Source organism: Lissotriton helveticus, chromosome 1_1, assembly GCF_964261635.1.
Source record: "Lissotriton helveticus chromosome 1_1, aLisHel1.1, whole genome shotgun sequence".
Taxonomy (NCBI): domain Eukaryota; kingdom Metazoa; phylum Chordata; class Amphibia; order Caudata; family Salamandridae; genus Lissotriton; species Lissotriton helveticus.
In genome coordinates, this window is record NC_136057.1 from 285792779 (window position 1) to 285808239 (window position 15461).

The 15461-nt window shown below is 48.2% G+C and overlaps 1 protein-coding gene across 1 annotated transcript in view; it reads left to right on the plus strand.

The window, feature by feature from the left end:
• The window catches only part of TMEM178B (transmembrane protein 178B), a 679849-nt gene that overhangs the window by 528363 nt on the left and 136025 nt on the right, over positions 1–15461 (plus strand). The gene's annotated exons all lie outside the window — the stretch shown is intronic.

Here is a 15461-nt window from a genome sequence, read left to right on the forward strand (position 1 = left end):
AGCCAGCAGGAACAAAGAGACCTGCCTGCTGCACCATGGCTACTTTTAAGGGGCATGTCCAATACCCAGCGACCCCAGAAGCACTTATCTGGGGCGGTGCCTAAGCAGCAGTAAGCAACCGACGCTCGCCCACTAGCAAGGCTAACCCCCGACCTAGGCGAGTGACCCAACCTGACGCCTGTCCCCTGGCTCCCCACCATATCACCGGCTCTCCCAAGTTGGGAGAACCTTGGTAATATGGCCAGGGAGTCGCCGATGTCCAGGTGATTCCTACTCCGCCCCACCAAAACCATCAATGCAAATGACTTAGGCCGAGAACAGCTCCTTTTTGGGTGAGGTGTCATAAGACCCCCCGCCAGATTTATTTCATACTCACATTAAAAATATTTTTGATATCAACATTTTGCACAGTAACCACAATATTGACATGTTGTTTACAAGTGAGACCTAGCCTCTACAGAGGCTCTAGTATATGGACGTCACCTAACATAACTAGTTAATTCCTGTGCAACCCACAAACATAAGCGTTCCGAGTGATATCATGACTGGTACTGTATCCCTTCCCCTTAAACACCTCATCCAGAGGATGGGTCCCCACTCTTTGTGAGGACCCCACCTTGCTTCTCTTGTAACCATAGAGAACTGAGAACAATTCCGCCTCAGGAGCTCAATCAATCAATCAATCAAGGAATTTGTGGAGCGCGCTACTCACCCGTAAGGGTCTCAAGGCGCGGGGGGGGGGAGGGGGGGGGGGGGGGGAGGAGGTCGCTACTGCTTGAACAGCCAGGTCTTGAGTTGTTTCCTGAAGGCGAGATGGTCCTGGGTCAGCCGGAGGTGGGTGGGGAGGGAGTTCCATTTCTTGGCTGCCAGATAGGAGAAGGATCTTTCTCCGGCGGTTGCGTTTCGAATTCGTGGGATGGTGGCGAGGGCGAGGCTGGCGGAGCGGAGCTGGCGGGTTGGTGTGTAGAGTGCGAGGCGGTTGTTGAGGTAGCTGGGGCCCGCATCGTGGAGAGCCTTGTGTGCGTGGGTGAGGAGTCGGAATGTGATTCTCTTGCTGATGGGGAGCCAGTGCAGATCTTTCAGATGGGCAGAGATGTGGCTGTTGCGGGGGATGTCCAGGATGAGTCTTGCTGAGGCGTTCTGTATGCGCTGTAGTCTTTTCTGGAGTTTAGCTGTGGTTCCGGCGTAGAGGGTGTTTCTGTAGTCCAGGCAGCTGGTGACGAGGGCTTGGGTGACCGTCTTCCTGGTTGCGGTGGGGATCCATCGGAAGATTTTTCGGAGCATGCGCAGGGTGTTGAAGCATGATGCTGAGACGGCGTTGACTTGCTTGGTCATCGTGAGGGAGGAGTCCAGGATGAAGCCCAGGTTGCGTGCGTGGTCTGTGGGCTTGGGTCGGTGCCCAGGGCGGGTGGCCACCAGGGGTCGTCCCAGGCAGAGGGGGATGGTCCCAGGATGAGGACTTCCCTCTTATCTGAGTTAAGTTTCAGACGGCTGAGTTTCATCCATTCCGCGACGTCTCTCATCCCTTCCTGGAGGCTGGCTTTGGCGGTGTCCGGGTCGTTGGTGAGGGAGAGGATCAGATGTGTGTCGTTGGCGTAGGAGATGATGTTGAGGTCGTGTTTGCGTGCGATGGCTGCGAGCGGGCTCATGTAAATGTTGAAGAGGGTGGGGCTGAGCGAGGAGCCTTGTGGGATGCCGCAGATGACTTCGGTAGCCGCGGACCGGAACGGGGGGAGGCGGACTCTCTGGGTTCTTCCGGCGAGGAACGAGATGATCCACTCCAGGGCCGCACCTTGGATTCCGGTGTCGCAGAGGCGTTGTATCAGGGTGTGATGACATACCGTGTCAAAGGCTGCTGAGAGGTCCAGGAGGATGAGGGCGGTGGTTTCCCCGTTGTCGAGCATTGACCTGATGTCGTCGGTAGCTGCGATGAGGGCGATCTCGGTGCTGTGGTTTGCTCGGAAACCGGACTGTGACGGGTCGAGGGATCCGTTTGTCTCGAGGAAGGCGGAGAGTTGTTTGTTGACCGTCTTCTCGATGACTTTGGCAGGAAAAGGGAGGAGCGAGATGGGTCGGAAGTTCTTGAGGTCCGTGGGGTCCGCGGTGGGTTTTTTCAGGAGGGCGCTGATCTCTGCGTGTTTCCAGCTCTCCGGGAAGGTGGCGGATGTGAAGGAGCTGTTGATGACATCCCGGAGATGAGGTGCAATGATGGAGTCCGCTTTGTTGAAGATGTGGTGTGGGCATGGGTCGGTAGGGGAGCCGGAGTGGATGGTGCTCATTGTGCGGGCGGTATCTTCAGTGGTGACCTGGGTCCAGGTGCGGAGGGTGGCGGTTGGGTGCGCTGGTTCGGTGGTTGTGTGCGTGGTCTGTGCTCTGAAGCTGTTGTGAATGTCGGCGATCTTGCGGTGGAAGAACGAGGCGAGTGAGTCGCAGAGGTCTTGCGAGGATGTGATGTCGTGTTGCAGGCGCTGGGGTTGGAAAGCTCTTTGACGATGCTGAAGAGTTCCTTGCTGTTGTGGGTGTTGTTGTCCAGACGTTGTTTGTATGTAGTTCTCTTGGTGGTGCGGATCAGTTGGTGGTGCTTGCGGGTGGCGTTCTTGAGGGCTGTCATGTTCTCTGTTGTCTGATCATGGCGCCAGGTTTTCTCCAGGGAGCGGCAGGTTTTCTTTGAGTTTATGAGGTCGTCGGTAAACCACGAGGCTTTCTTGCTGTGGGGTCTGCTGGGTGGTTTCCTCAGTGGTGCGAGTTCGTCGGCGCAGTTGGCGAGCCATTGTGCGAGGTTGCGGGCCGCATCGTTGGGGTCCGTCGTGATGGTGGGAGGGTTCTGGCTGAGGGAGGTGGTGAGCTGGTCGGCGGTGATTTTACTCCAGCTTCTGCTGGGGGCCTGTTGCAGGTGGTGGTGGGTCGTGGTTTTCCTGAAGGAGAAGTGGACGCAGCTGTGGTCTGTCCAGTGGAGTCCGGTGGAGTGGCTGAAGGAGATGTACTTGCTGGAGGAGAAGACGGGGTCAAGCGTGTGGCCGGCGTAGTGGGTGGGGGTGTTCACCAGTTGCTTGAGTCCGAGGTTGGCGAGGTTGTCCAGCAGGGTGGTGGTGTTGCTGTCATTGTTGTTCTCCAGGTGGAAGTTGAGGTCTCCTAGGAGGATGTAGTCTGGGGAGGTGAGGGCATGCGGGCTAATGAAGAATGCGATGGCTTTGCTGAATTGAGTGCGTGGTCCCGGGGGTCTGTAGATTAGGGTGCCTCTGAGGGTGGTTCTGGGGTCGGTGTGTATCTGGAAGTGCAGGTGTTCGGCGGCTGTGAGGGTGTCTTCCGAGTTGGTTGTGATGCGGATTGTGTTTCTGTGGACGATGGCGATGCCTCCTCCGGTTTGGTTGGTGCGGTCCCTCCGGCTGATCTTGTAGCCGTCGGGGGTGGCTATGGCGATGTCCGGGGCTGAGGAGGCGTTCATCCAGGTTTCCGCGAGGAAGGCGACGTCGGGTGCAGTAGTGTCTAGGAGGTTCCAGAGTTCGACTGCGTGTCGGTGGACGGAGCAGGTGTTGAGCAGGATGCATTTGAGGTGATTCTTGCTGGTGGTAGGCTTGGCGGGTGCCGGCCCGGGACGGCTGCAGGTGAATTTGCATTCTTGGCAGGTGAAGGGTCCGTGGGTGCGTTTCGGGGTGGCCAGGTGGCAGGCGGGGTTCCGGCCGGTGTTGAGTGCGCGGAGGGTGGAGGCGTTGTAGGTTTGTCGGGTGCGTTGGCATCATCGAGATCCAGGGTTCCTGGTGCTGGGCGCGGTCCGGGCGCAGACGGGCTTGCCTTTGGCGCACCTTCGGCGCACAATCGGCTCCTCTTGTGCAGGGGTCCTGGCTGTCTTAGGCTGGCTACCATGGGCACCCCTACACCTGATTGCCTTGCCCCCAAAGGCCTGTGCTAGCTCTTGCCTACTGCACCTATGCGAGATGTTGGCTGGTAAGCGCCACATCTCAACGACCACCCCAACCCCTTCACCACTGAAACCTCTTTTTGATTTGCTGCCAGTAGCCCTTGGATGGTCCAGTGACGCTGATGTTATTATGGTATGTCCCCATCAATGATAACATCATCCGCCATAGGCCAGCATAGTTCACCTATTATCATCTCCCACTCAACTTACCATGTGCATTCACCTAGATAGCCCAGACATTTACCAGAAACCTTCCCTTACCTTCTTTCGGTAAGCGTACCTTGTCCTTTACGCAAACAGCTCAACCTTGCGGCACCCGCATATGTGGATGTTAACACAGCTGTGAATAAACTTACCAATCCAGATTCATCATTTCCCAGACTCAGTGAGGGCTCTGACCACTTTCCACCTTCCACTTCAATTGTGGGGCCATGATAGTTTGGCCTCCAGGACGACTTCTACGCCCACCAACGCATTCCAGAGACCCCAGGGCTCAATTAAGCCTTTTCGTCCTAGCTCAACCAAATGATTGTCTCCCAATGCACAATTACCATCCCTGGATGTGGAAAACCTCTGGAGCATCCTTCAGTCCAATGTAATTTCACGGTGGCTACACGGCGCCCCATTTGATCGCAGTAAGTCAGCTGCTATCTGCCCCTCCCTTAGCCATGACACGTAAGCAGCTGCAGAGTAATAAACCATTGCATGCTCATGAACAAGCAGCCCAATCTCAGCACCACTGTAACCACTCTTACTCCCATGCCGACAGAAGGCAATGATGCCCACCATATCCAGTCCTCCACCTGCATTGATAGAATACATTAAAGATGGGAAATGAATGGCAGAACCTGCTCGATCTCACATAGCGCTTATAGCAATCGTTACAGTCACCTGCCTCTCCTTTCAATGCCTGACCCACCAACGCTATGTCTGCTGTAGCGGGGGCTGCCTCCACCCAGAAATGGACACCAAAATATTTTCGGTAGGGTCTAACCTGCTACCGCCAAGGCTTTATTGAGCACACTGACAAATGGGGCACCTTGTCAGAGGCATCCTGACCTCATGAGACCATCTTATGACTGGTGTACCATAATGGGCGGCCCTCAATCCCTAGGAGCCCATGAAACACTTTGAGGTCCAACCACCTCTCTGGTCAGCCCCAGCAGGCAGTGGACTGGGCGTCCAGGACGCCTAATGGCCATCCAGGCTGTGGCCTCCTTATCCGGGTGAGGGGTTCGATGTGCTCTGGGAGGAGTGTAGGAGAGCCAAAACAGTTCTTGTGAGCAGGAACAAAGAGACCAGCCCGCCGCGTAATGGCTTCTTTAAGGGGCGTGTCTTTTACCCTGCGTTTGCTGCCAAATTTGTTGTAATTTGCTTCGGTACTTTTTTTCTAAAATAATTCTTAAAATTCCTATTGGAAACTGAATTGGAGAAAACATGGTTGGGAGGCCCTGATTTTTCGGCCCCTGCTTGATAGATCCCCCAAAAGTTTCCTGGAGGAGTGTTGTGAAAATTAGTCGAATTGTGTCAGAGTTATTAGCGAAAGACCAAAAAATGTCCTACTATAGAAACTCTGAACTTACTATAAAACACACACAAATACACCCACACACACACACACATATGCACACACGCACACGCACACACACACGCACACACACACATATTAATATATTCTTCCCAGCTCAGTTCTTGGCCATTGATATTTTTGCAATGATATTGTGACATTAAGCATCTGGTGTATGACATGCCACCATCAAGCACCTAATGTTGATTCAGCATAATGTCATACTGTAGACAGCAGTGATGAATAGGACCTCATTTGCATGGGTAACACTCAAGAAAATAACACCCTCTCCACTCTACTAATTAAGATCCTATGTCAGATCCAAGATCATTTTTAGATGGAATATGAGTGTATTTGAACGCCTCGTATTGGGCTACAAAGGGGGAAGTTTTGCTATTTTGATTAATGTGTTTGATGTATAGGGTTTTTGCATAACTTAAATAATAGACTGAAACGTAATAATCATGATCTGACATCTTTCGATAATATAATGGGCTATTTTATAAATAACCAATAATTTTGGGCCTATCGTGTTGGAGACAAACAATGTTTTGATTTGGAATGCTCTGTACAATAAAGTTGATTTCCATTGTAGACATTTTCAGATGCCAGTCCTGTTTTTACACTCCGCTGCCCAGGCAGAGGCTACATACCCAGACAGGCATGTCTGGGTATGGTGTTGCATCACAGGGTGGGGGCTAAGGAGTTTTGTAGAGTGAAAGAAGGAGGGGAGGTTTATGTTAGTTGTGGTTGTATCAAAGGCTGGTCCATAGCGTTCAAATGGGTGTTGATTTGGCTATTACATTAGTGAACGTAATGGGTGACCTTAATTGTCTCCATGGGTTATTTCACTTATTTACATTTCTTCATGTTAATATTGAAATAAATTAGTGGTCTGGGGGTTGTATGAGGGGGTTAGATTCTTGTGTGGACAGTTGACTTTGGGTCAAGTTGGGATGGAAATAGAAGAGTGGAGCCAATACAAAAGGGGGCACAAGGCCTGAATAGGGAATGTGAGCCTAGGAGGTTCGAGAGAAGACGGTAAGGCCACGAGAGGTTGGTCATGGGTCCGATGTATTCCTTTTCCTTTTCTCTTTTGGGAGTATTTTAAATGTTCCGGCAGAAATGGAAATTGTAAGCTTTTTTCCCACCATCCGTTGGAACAGCTTGTCGTATCTGTGTAGTGTCATTCAACCCACTGGAAACTTAGGGATGTGTACCGAACAGGATGAAACCTTCTACACATAAAGCATCCTTAAAATTCAAATTCTTAAAATGTGTAGGCACTGTGTTTCCAAGGGGGAACATCCATGACAACGCGGTCAAAACACCGCGCTGCCATTACCACGCGTCTTTTACAACGCAAGTCGTTACCACGACTTGCGCTGGAGGGCGCTCTAAACTAAGGAATAATAGATTTACTATTCCAACACCTTCCCTACTGTACGTAGGCTGGAGTTGGAATAGTAAATCTTACTATTCCTAAGTCCAGCACCCTACAGCGCAAGTCGTGGTAACAACTTGCATTGTAAACGATGCGTTGTGATGAACCGCGATCTAAAAGATCGCGTTGTAACATTATACAACCGCAAGCTGTGACTGGTAGTTTCCCTTTTCTTATTATATGAAGAGCAGGATGGAGGAAAAACTTGAAGAGCGTTTCCTTCAGAGCACTACAGTTTAGGTGCCAAGAGGCCCCATGTCACAAGGTTGACTTTCAGACAGTTCTGGTTTCTCAGTCAATAGAATTGATATAATGCCCTTGCAGTAAAGCAGATGGTATATCTGGTACGTGTCTGATAGATTACCCGTCCCCAAACTCTAAATCAAGTTTCACACACTAGTTAAGGGGACCGGTTTAATAAGGAGGCCTTTTTTCTGATTAATCCCGGACATAGCACGCCCTGCTAAACTTTTGGGGGAAAACATAACTAATGGCGTGAGTGGCACCAGCTCCATTTACTCCATTGTGCAAACACCCAATTTTGGCACATGGGGAAATTGAAGTGATTTGCTTAAGATCATTCAATTTGATCAAGCAGGAGAGAAGCCAGAGCTATGTAGATGTCTCCTGGACCTACAGTTAATAACGTAGGCACTAGTTTCTCAAACCAGTGAGTCAATTTCACAATTAAACCAAAGCGCAATATCAAAGATTGATTTATCTGGTGACTCCATACTAGGGGTGTGCAGAAAATTCCACTCTGCCAGCAGAGTTTACGGAGTTTTGTCCACTCCACGTCATGCGAGTATCGCAGAGTTCTGGCAAACTCTGCCAAGCGCCGCATGGTAGAATTTTTTATCATTGGCGTCTCGCCAACATTAAGATGAAGAGTGTGAGCGAGAATTTGCATCCCCAAGCAAGATTTTCAAGTACTGGAATGCCTCCTGGTGAGATTTCTCTATGCGGGCAGTCGGGGCAGGCTTGGCTATTGTCACAGCCAGTGGGGGAGGAGTTGGTTGGTGCATTTAAGTGCGCATGATGGTTTGGCTGACCAACCTCTTGGGTCTTGCAGTCATGCGCACTTAGCATGTTCTCCACCCAGCTGTATTGCACAACCCGGATGGAGAACATGAACAGGCTCCCACTCCCTACCTGAGTGCCAAACCAGGCACTCAGACCAATCACAACGCTGCTGTCATGCTGGTGACAGCAGCATTGTGATTGGTTTTGTGGTGCCTGTGTGCTTCCTGCTTCTGAAAAGAGAGGTGGAGAAGAGACATCGAAGGAGAGAGGGCGGTGGTGCAGAGGTAAGTGAAATGTTCTTCTTTTTCAGCCTCCCCACCCTCCGTACCAGTGCCGCCACTGGGTAAATAAACAAAATACGGTAAAATCCACAACTTCTGCCTGAACTTCAGCGACATAGTCTCCTCCATTGACAAACTACTTGAAATATTGCACTCTTTCAGCCGTGCTGGCAGGATTAGCACAGTTGCACGTCCCCATCTCATTCCGCCGCTTTCGATCTCTCAGACTCCATTCCTTTCTTTATATAATGTGTTCTGTCATCGTTTCTCAGTCTAGTCAGGTGTAACATCCGTTGAGGTCAGCACTTCCTGGTTGGCCGTTGCCGCAGATGCTCCTCGCTTGGAAGTAGCTGTTGGCTCCTTGTGCCTGATGGGAGAAGAGACAGCGCGCGACAGTCTTCATACACTGCAGCTAAGCACGCGGCTAACCCTGTGGTGTCTGCAAGGAGGCACCTTCTCAGCAGGAACAATGCACATAAAGAGTCATGGAGCGGGGTCCAGGGATACCAGGCTCTGGATGATCTTTGAAGGATGGGAATTTTTCCTCGCAACAGATAGCGAGATCTGAACCATTCACGGGCTACCTCAGTAGTGATGGGAACTAAAACACTGGGCTTCTTTCATTGTACTTATGGTACAAAGAAGAATATTGGCGTGGCCTGATTGCCTTCACTACTCAATGTGTCCAGAAAGGTATCCTATATAAAAAGACATAAAACTAGCAAAGGCTCTCTGCTTCTGTCTGTTCTAAAGTTTGGGGGGGGATACCTAAAGGTTGAGGGCAAGAGGACTTAATTCCTAAAGCCAGTGCCTATCACTTCATTGATTTATCTTTCGAATGCCCTCCCACATATTTCAGATGGTGATGGTGTGATGTTACAGATGTTACATTGAAGAAGCTCAACAACAATCTTTTTAAGGAAAGACAGAAACTGCAATCCAAGACCACACGTGTGCCCAATGACACGGCATGACATCATGGCCACTCATGCGGTCAGTGCTGAGATGCTTGACTATCCCATGGTTTGCCATGGGATATTTGAAAAAACTGATGATCACAGCTTTGCCACATTGGGGGGGGAATGGCTTTTCTAACAAACGTAGAGGTGAATTGGTATGAATTGATTTTATTTCACTTGGCATATGTACCCCCTTGCACTTCTGTTCATTTATGGTCTATCGGGAGACCATCTTGAAAGAGCATTCTGTGCGTATATGACATTGACGCAACCTCATAGTGTCCAATTGAGATGATGCCAGCCTGAATAACTTCCAGATTGCCAGTAGAACAGAAACTTCTTCCGTGTCTCTCCATAAGCAAGTCGTATGTCATCCACCGCGCTCTGCTTTGGGTAGCCCAAGGATTGCTGACTGATGTGTTAGAGAATTGAGTAAGAATACTGGATGGAGCAACAGCTCTATGTGACAAGAACTCTGCTAAGGCTGAACTATTCACATGCAAATATTAAATTCAAATTTCAAGATTAAAAAATGAGAACACAATTTTTAAAATAAAAATGAGAAAGCACAATTTTGCCTTTTAATCGTTTTATGGAATTTTGGTTGGCAGATTCGAACTCTTTCTTTAAGGTACCTCACCAACTATCTCCACCCATAACCCTAATGCTGACCCTACTATTTACTATCAATCGTAAGGAATCCTAAACCTAACCTACGACCCCTAGTCTCATCATTTACCTATGCTTGGTCCTAAACGTAACACTTGGCCTAACCCCAACACAATCTGCCACCCTATATTAACCCTACACGTATTAGTACCCATTGTCGCACATCAACCATACTTCTTAATGTAAAGCCCTACCCTTAACAGAAAGCTATTTCCACCCTCCCGAATGCCACAGGCCGCCGCTCAATTAGCACATTATAAGGAGAGATTAGCACTCGATCAGAGTGTGTCACGAAAACGGACCCGCTCATTATCAGCTGTGAGGCGCTTATTTGTGTTAACTCCTTCGCTGCGGTGGCTATTGCGCCACAGCGCTAACGGTCGCGGGCGGGCACGCGGCTCACCTGCGCTGGTGACAGAACCGTTCCGTCACGGCTCGCGGGTGAGCTGTGCTTGTGACGGAACGGTTCCGTCACGGCCCCGCACGCTTAATGAAACCCGCCGCGCAGGCGCGGCGGCCGGGCCGTGACGGAACCGTTCCGTCATGAGCACAGCCCGCCCGAGGGGCGTGACGGAACAGTTCCGTCAGTAGCGTCGAAGGTGTTAATGCCACTTTCACTGAGTTCGGTTTACTGCCCCATGAGTACCGGTACTCTCTTTGGACAAAGAGTAGTTCCGGTACTCAAGAGCTAGAAATTTAGAAGTGCCAGTACTCAGTACCGGTGAGTACCGGCCCATTTAAAGCACTGCCTCTCACTTATTTTAAATATATTTGACATTTGTCATTTTTAGCCACTGTTTTCTATCTTAGTTTTGCTTTTTTAACTTTTATTCATTTAAATGTTGTATATTCATTTAAATGTTGTATTTTTCATTGTTTATTTCGAAATTCAGACCTGATATCTATACATATATTTGGTGCAGTCCATATAACTAACCTAAAGCCGCATTCTGCTTCTGACGCTGGTTTCAGTTTGTACCATTGGGCGCTGCCCGGCGTTGCCAACAGTCTGTGCACGTTTGCGTCTGTACGTGCAGAACATTCTGGCAGGATCCGCGCCCTTTCACACTCTGGGGACTCTGCGGCCGTCAATCAAAGGCAGACTCTAAAAATAAGCTGATTTCTGCCAGAAGGCGGTGTGGGGTTAATGAGGCCTTTTTCACAAAGACGTGCCGGCGGCAGCTATTACGAGCCCGCTGTATATTTAGCAGGCGGGTGGGGAGGTAAACACAGCCCCCCTGTAGTGCCTTAGAGGTGTGCTCACGAATGTGAAGCAACATAAACAGCCGTGAATGGGGGGGAAGGGGGTTAGTACAGCCTGCCTACTCCAGGTCCAGGCATCACACGTGGGCGCCATCACTCAGAAGAGGGGTGCTATGTTGTCCAAAAACGTAGCAAATGCAGGTGCATTTCAGAGGAGGCTCAGCAAACTGTCACGTGACCTAGTGTGGCAAAATGACTGAGCCGTCCGCCCCTGCCTCTAGGGCGTGACGTGGTCTGCAGTGGCCAAATGCTTCTCTTGTGTTGTTCTCTGCGCACTCTGATGATGATAACAAATTGCACAGTTACCAGACCCCAACTTGTACTAATGTTAAATGCATAGACAAGGCAAGTTTCCAACGATGGGTGGTATATAACTAGGCATACTGGCGTCACTCAGGAAACATCACACATGTATTAATAATAGGATAATATCCGATGACAGTGCTGTAAGGTGAAGAGAACCATCAAAGTCCACAAAATTGTGGCCTAGGCCAACACAACAGCTAAATGCAATCCTCAGCACACGTCTGCAAGGTAAAGACAATAGTAATGCGAAATAGTGTACACAAATTAGAAACACAGTAGTCGTAATCCTTTTTTCCTTTATTCTTTTCCTTTTTTCGTTACTTTTTAGCCAAGCAACACGTGTTTCGTCGCCACCCTGGGAAATCGTCCTGCAACTCTTTCAAGGCTCAACTGTCTCTGGTAGAAATTTCTCATGTGATGATTATTCCATCCCACATGTATATAGCTCGTACTCGGGGACACGGTTGGCTCTATTTAGACAGACTACTCATCTTGAAGGGAGACGTGGGGTCACTTCCTACAAGAAGACGCCTACGGGGAAATTAGCTGCTCGCCTGCAAACACATTGATTTTAGACATTTTGGATCAAATTAGGATCCTCATTGAGTTCGAAGTTTGAACACTCAACCTGAACAGTGAATGTCGTCCTATATATATGTGGCGACTAAACTTGTGTTGGCTGGCTAAAAGACCTACCTCCCAACTTACAAGATTACCTCCAGCTTCAGACTTATGCTCCCCCTGATACTGAATGGCTTAGTCCTGTTTTTCTAATTTTTCACACATATTTATACTACTACCCAAATGTGATTTGTATCGGAAATGTAAATTTTACATACGTAGGTTATACTTGATGGCTGACACATTTTCCATCTCTCTTGATGATTCGGGGATATCAGGAGAACGTAGTTCGTTGTCTTTCGGCGTTGCGTAATGTAGGCTCCACCAACAAGCTCTGATTATTGCTACATGCTGTCAGCTGCTCTGCATGAGAAATAAATTCACTACAGGTGAGTTTGGAGATGGTGCCTCCGCACCCATCTCATAGCCGGTAGTAAGCCCTGCCTTCAGACATTCTCAACCTGAATCGGGGTCATTGGAAACCTTTCCATTTTTGGAAAAGGCCATAATTGCCTAATTAAAAAACCTCTAAAGGCTAAAAAAACAAAATCCTTCATGGAAAGAGCACGCACAACAAGTTTGGTGTCTTGCACTTTCTGGTGGTATGCCCACGTAAGCTGTTTCCTTAATAATAATGTTAGCAATCTTGCTTTAAATTAAGAATCAGTAAATAAATGTTGCTATAGGAGTGGCAGACCCTGAAAAGAGCATGGCCTGGAACCCCTTGTGATGGTCCTGATTAGGTCTGAGGTTTACACAGTGCATACGAGTAAGATATGTAAGGACATAATGCAAAACCCTGGAGTCTGGACTGCTGTGTGCAGTCCTTCCATGGTAAGAAAGCGTGTAGGATTAATGAATTAACTGGAGTACACCAACCCCTTTCATGCAATAGTGTAGATACTGACCATAGGGGACTGTCCCAGCGGGACATCTGTCTTCCGGGTAATGCTCAACACAGTCCTTTCACAAGAAGACTCAGGGGAGCTCTGATAAATATAGCTCCAAAAGTTGCTGAATTGGCTTTAAGGTAAACTGGATCATCTGCAAACAGAAGGGAGACAGGCTTTATGGATTATTCAAAGTTTTCCAGCTATTTCGCTTCCCTGGTTAAAGCACCATCTTTGTACAGGAGAGCATTTGGAGCCAAGACAGATGACAGAAGGCTGGGGGAGGAGGAGGTTTCGTTGCTGGCAGAATACCCCAAACATCTCCTTTCATGAACGCCAACTCACATAACACAATGCCATTCTTCCTGTGCCTGAGCAGCTAATCGTTCAAATACAACTTCTTGTAAAGAGCATTTTCAGGAAAAGTTTTCCCATTTGACCCCTTCCTTTTCTCATAAACCTAGAGGATTGATCTTAATCCTCCAGAGCAGGTAAAGGGCACTTTATAAGTAGGAATACTTTGTTAAAGATGACAGGTTTTGCAGACTTCCACGAGTAGATCTGTTTTCCCATATCAAGCTTTGGGAATGCTCTATGTACAAAATTCTCGCATTGTAGTATGGGGACGGTGATTTCTGGTGGAGCAGACCCAGCAAGGATGAGCGGAGCTTGCGACAGAAAGCCTGGAAGTTTGAGCTGCGTCTTGATGGAATCTGGAAGAAGCAGTTCTATGTACTTTCAGAGGTGCCCGGAGCATTGTTAGTACGTCTTCTGCATCTATCAGGACCAATTGCAGACCATTTACAATGTCTTTAGCAGTCAAACATGTCAGCAGGGAAATATGACCATATTGAAATGGAGAACTAATGGCGAACTAATGACTGAGGAGCTATCATTAGGAATTATTTTACGTATGATCTTGTAATTTTATTGAGGGTCTATCTTTAAGGACAAGCAAGATACTGCAAGAGTTCCCCCATCAACGTATATATAACCATACAGCATGGCAACACCACAGGTGTCAATTTTATACCTCAAAAGCCATTAATTTGTACAGGTCATGTACACTACTGTGAGGTTTCTTGGTCTTTGTGACTGAAATTGTTGATTGGGTTGTATTCTGGAAACCCAGAATGTAGGATGGTAAACAAAGAAGCCAATGAGAGGTTGAGAGTGCCTGGATAGAGTTATGGCAAGAAGAAAGGTTATTGTGGGCCAAAAAAACTTCAATTTTTAGAAGTGATGATGACACAGCTCCGTGCTATGACTGCTGCCCAGGCCTGCATTGTGAATAACCATGGAATTTGGTGGCATTGAGTGCCTCTCAAGAGCACATAGTGGTTTGAGGTCAAGAAATAATATGAATACAGTAGTGCTATCTTCTTTACCTCCAGGTGGGACCCCTCTAGAAGTGACATCTTAAAATCATCCGGATCAAGCAAGTGTTTACCACTATGGCCATTATCACGGAAAGACTGCAGACAATCCACAAAAGTTAAACCTTCGACTTCAGAGCCTGCTTCCAGTCGTTCGCTACAGGTGGAGGTCGATCTCAGAGTATTAACCACAGGTGTGCAGTTTATGACTTACTAAGGTGTGGGAAGGAGCTGAGGAGAGTACCTTGGTGTTAGTCTCAAGATGTTGGTCTGAGAAAGATGCGAATCAGAATGTTTGAGTGTCTTCGGTAAAGACGCAGGAGGAGAAGATGGACGAGCAGGGGATGTTGCTGAGTGACGTTGTTAGTGGGAAAAGAGAAGGAAAGCAGAAGCCCTGAGATGGTTGTGGAGCTCGAAGTCCAACAGAACACAGAGAAGGATGCTTTGGGAGCAGAGGTGATGCATACCTTTGCACCGTCGCCAAGAGTACGCTGTGATCGGCAGCATCGAAGGCGGTGGTGAGATCAAGGAGGATAAGCAAGAACGATGGCTGGTTGTAAATTCGAGATGTGGGTGAGTACCATCTCGGTGAAAGGCATGCATTGGAAGTGATTGTTACTGGTGAGGTGTTGAGTCTCAGAAAAAAAGACTTAGGTTTATTTGCATATTGATAGAGAGTTGATATATTTTCTATAGCCAAAGGTGCTGTGCCCCACTCAGCTGACACCCTACTCAGAATTTCATGACTCAAAATACAGGAGAAAAATAAACAGCACAGAATTATTTGTTGTAGAATACTTGTGTGTTGTCTCTTGTTTTTTTTTTTTAAAACAAAAGATGTGCCTACTTTCTGTACGAAAGGCTTTCTTTTGTCCAGTTAACTCATCCATTGATTTTATCATGACACATTACATCCATTCATAACCATTTTATTCTTTTGAAACCCCACAGATTTCTATAGCTTCTCGTCCCATTTGTGCTTTAAATTCAATTGTTTGCAGTGGTTCCCATTCCTATTGCAGACAACACGTTTTCCACCAGACTATTAGAGCAGGGTAGCTTTTTCAAGATGGTGAAGTAAAGCAATTGCCCATTACTATTTCATCCATCAACCTTGAGGGCCATAGTGGAATGTTTGCACTG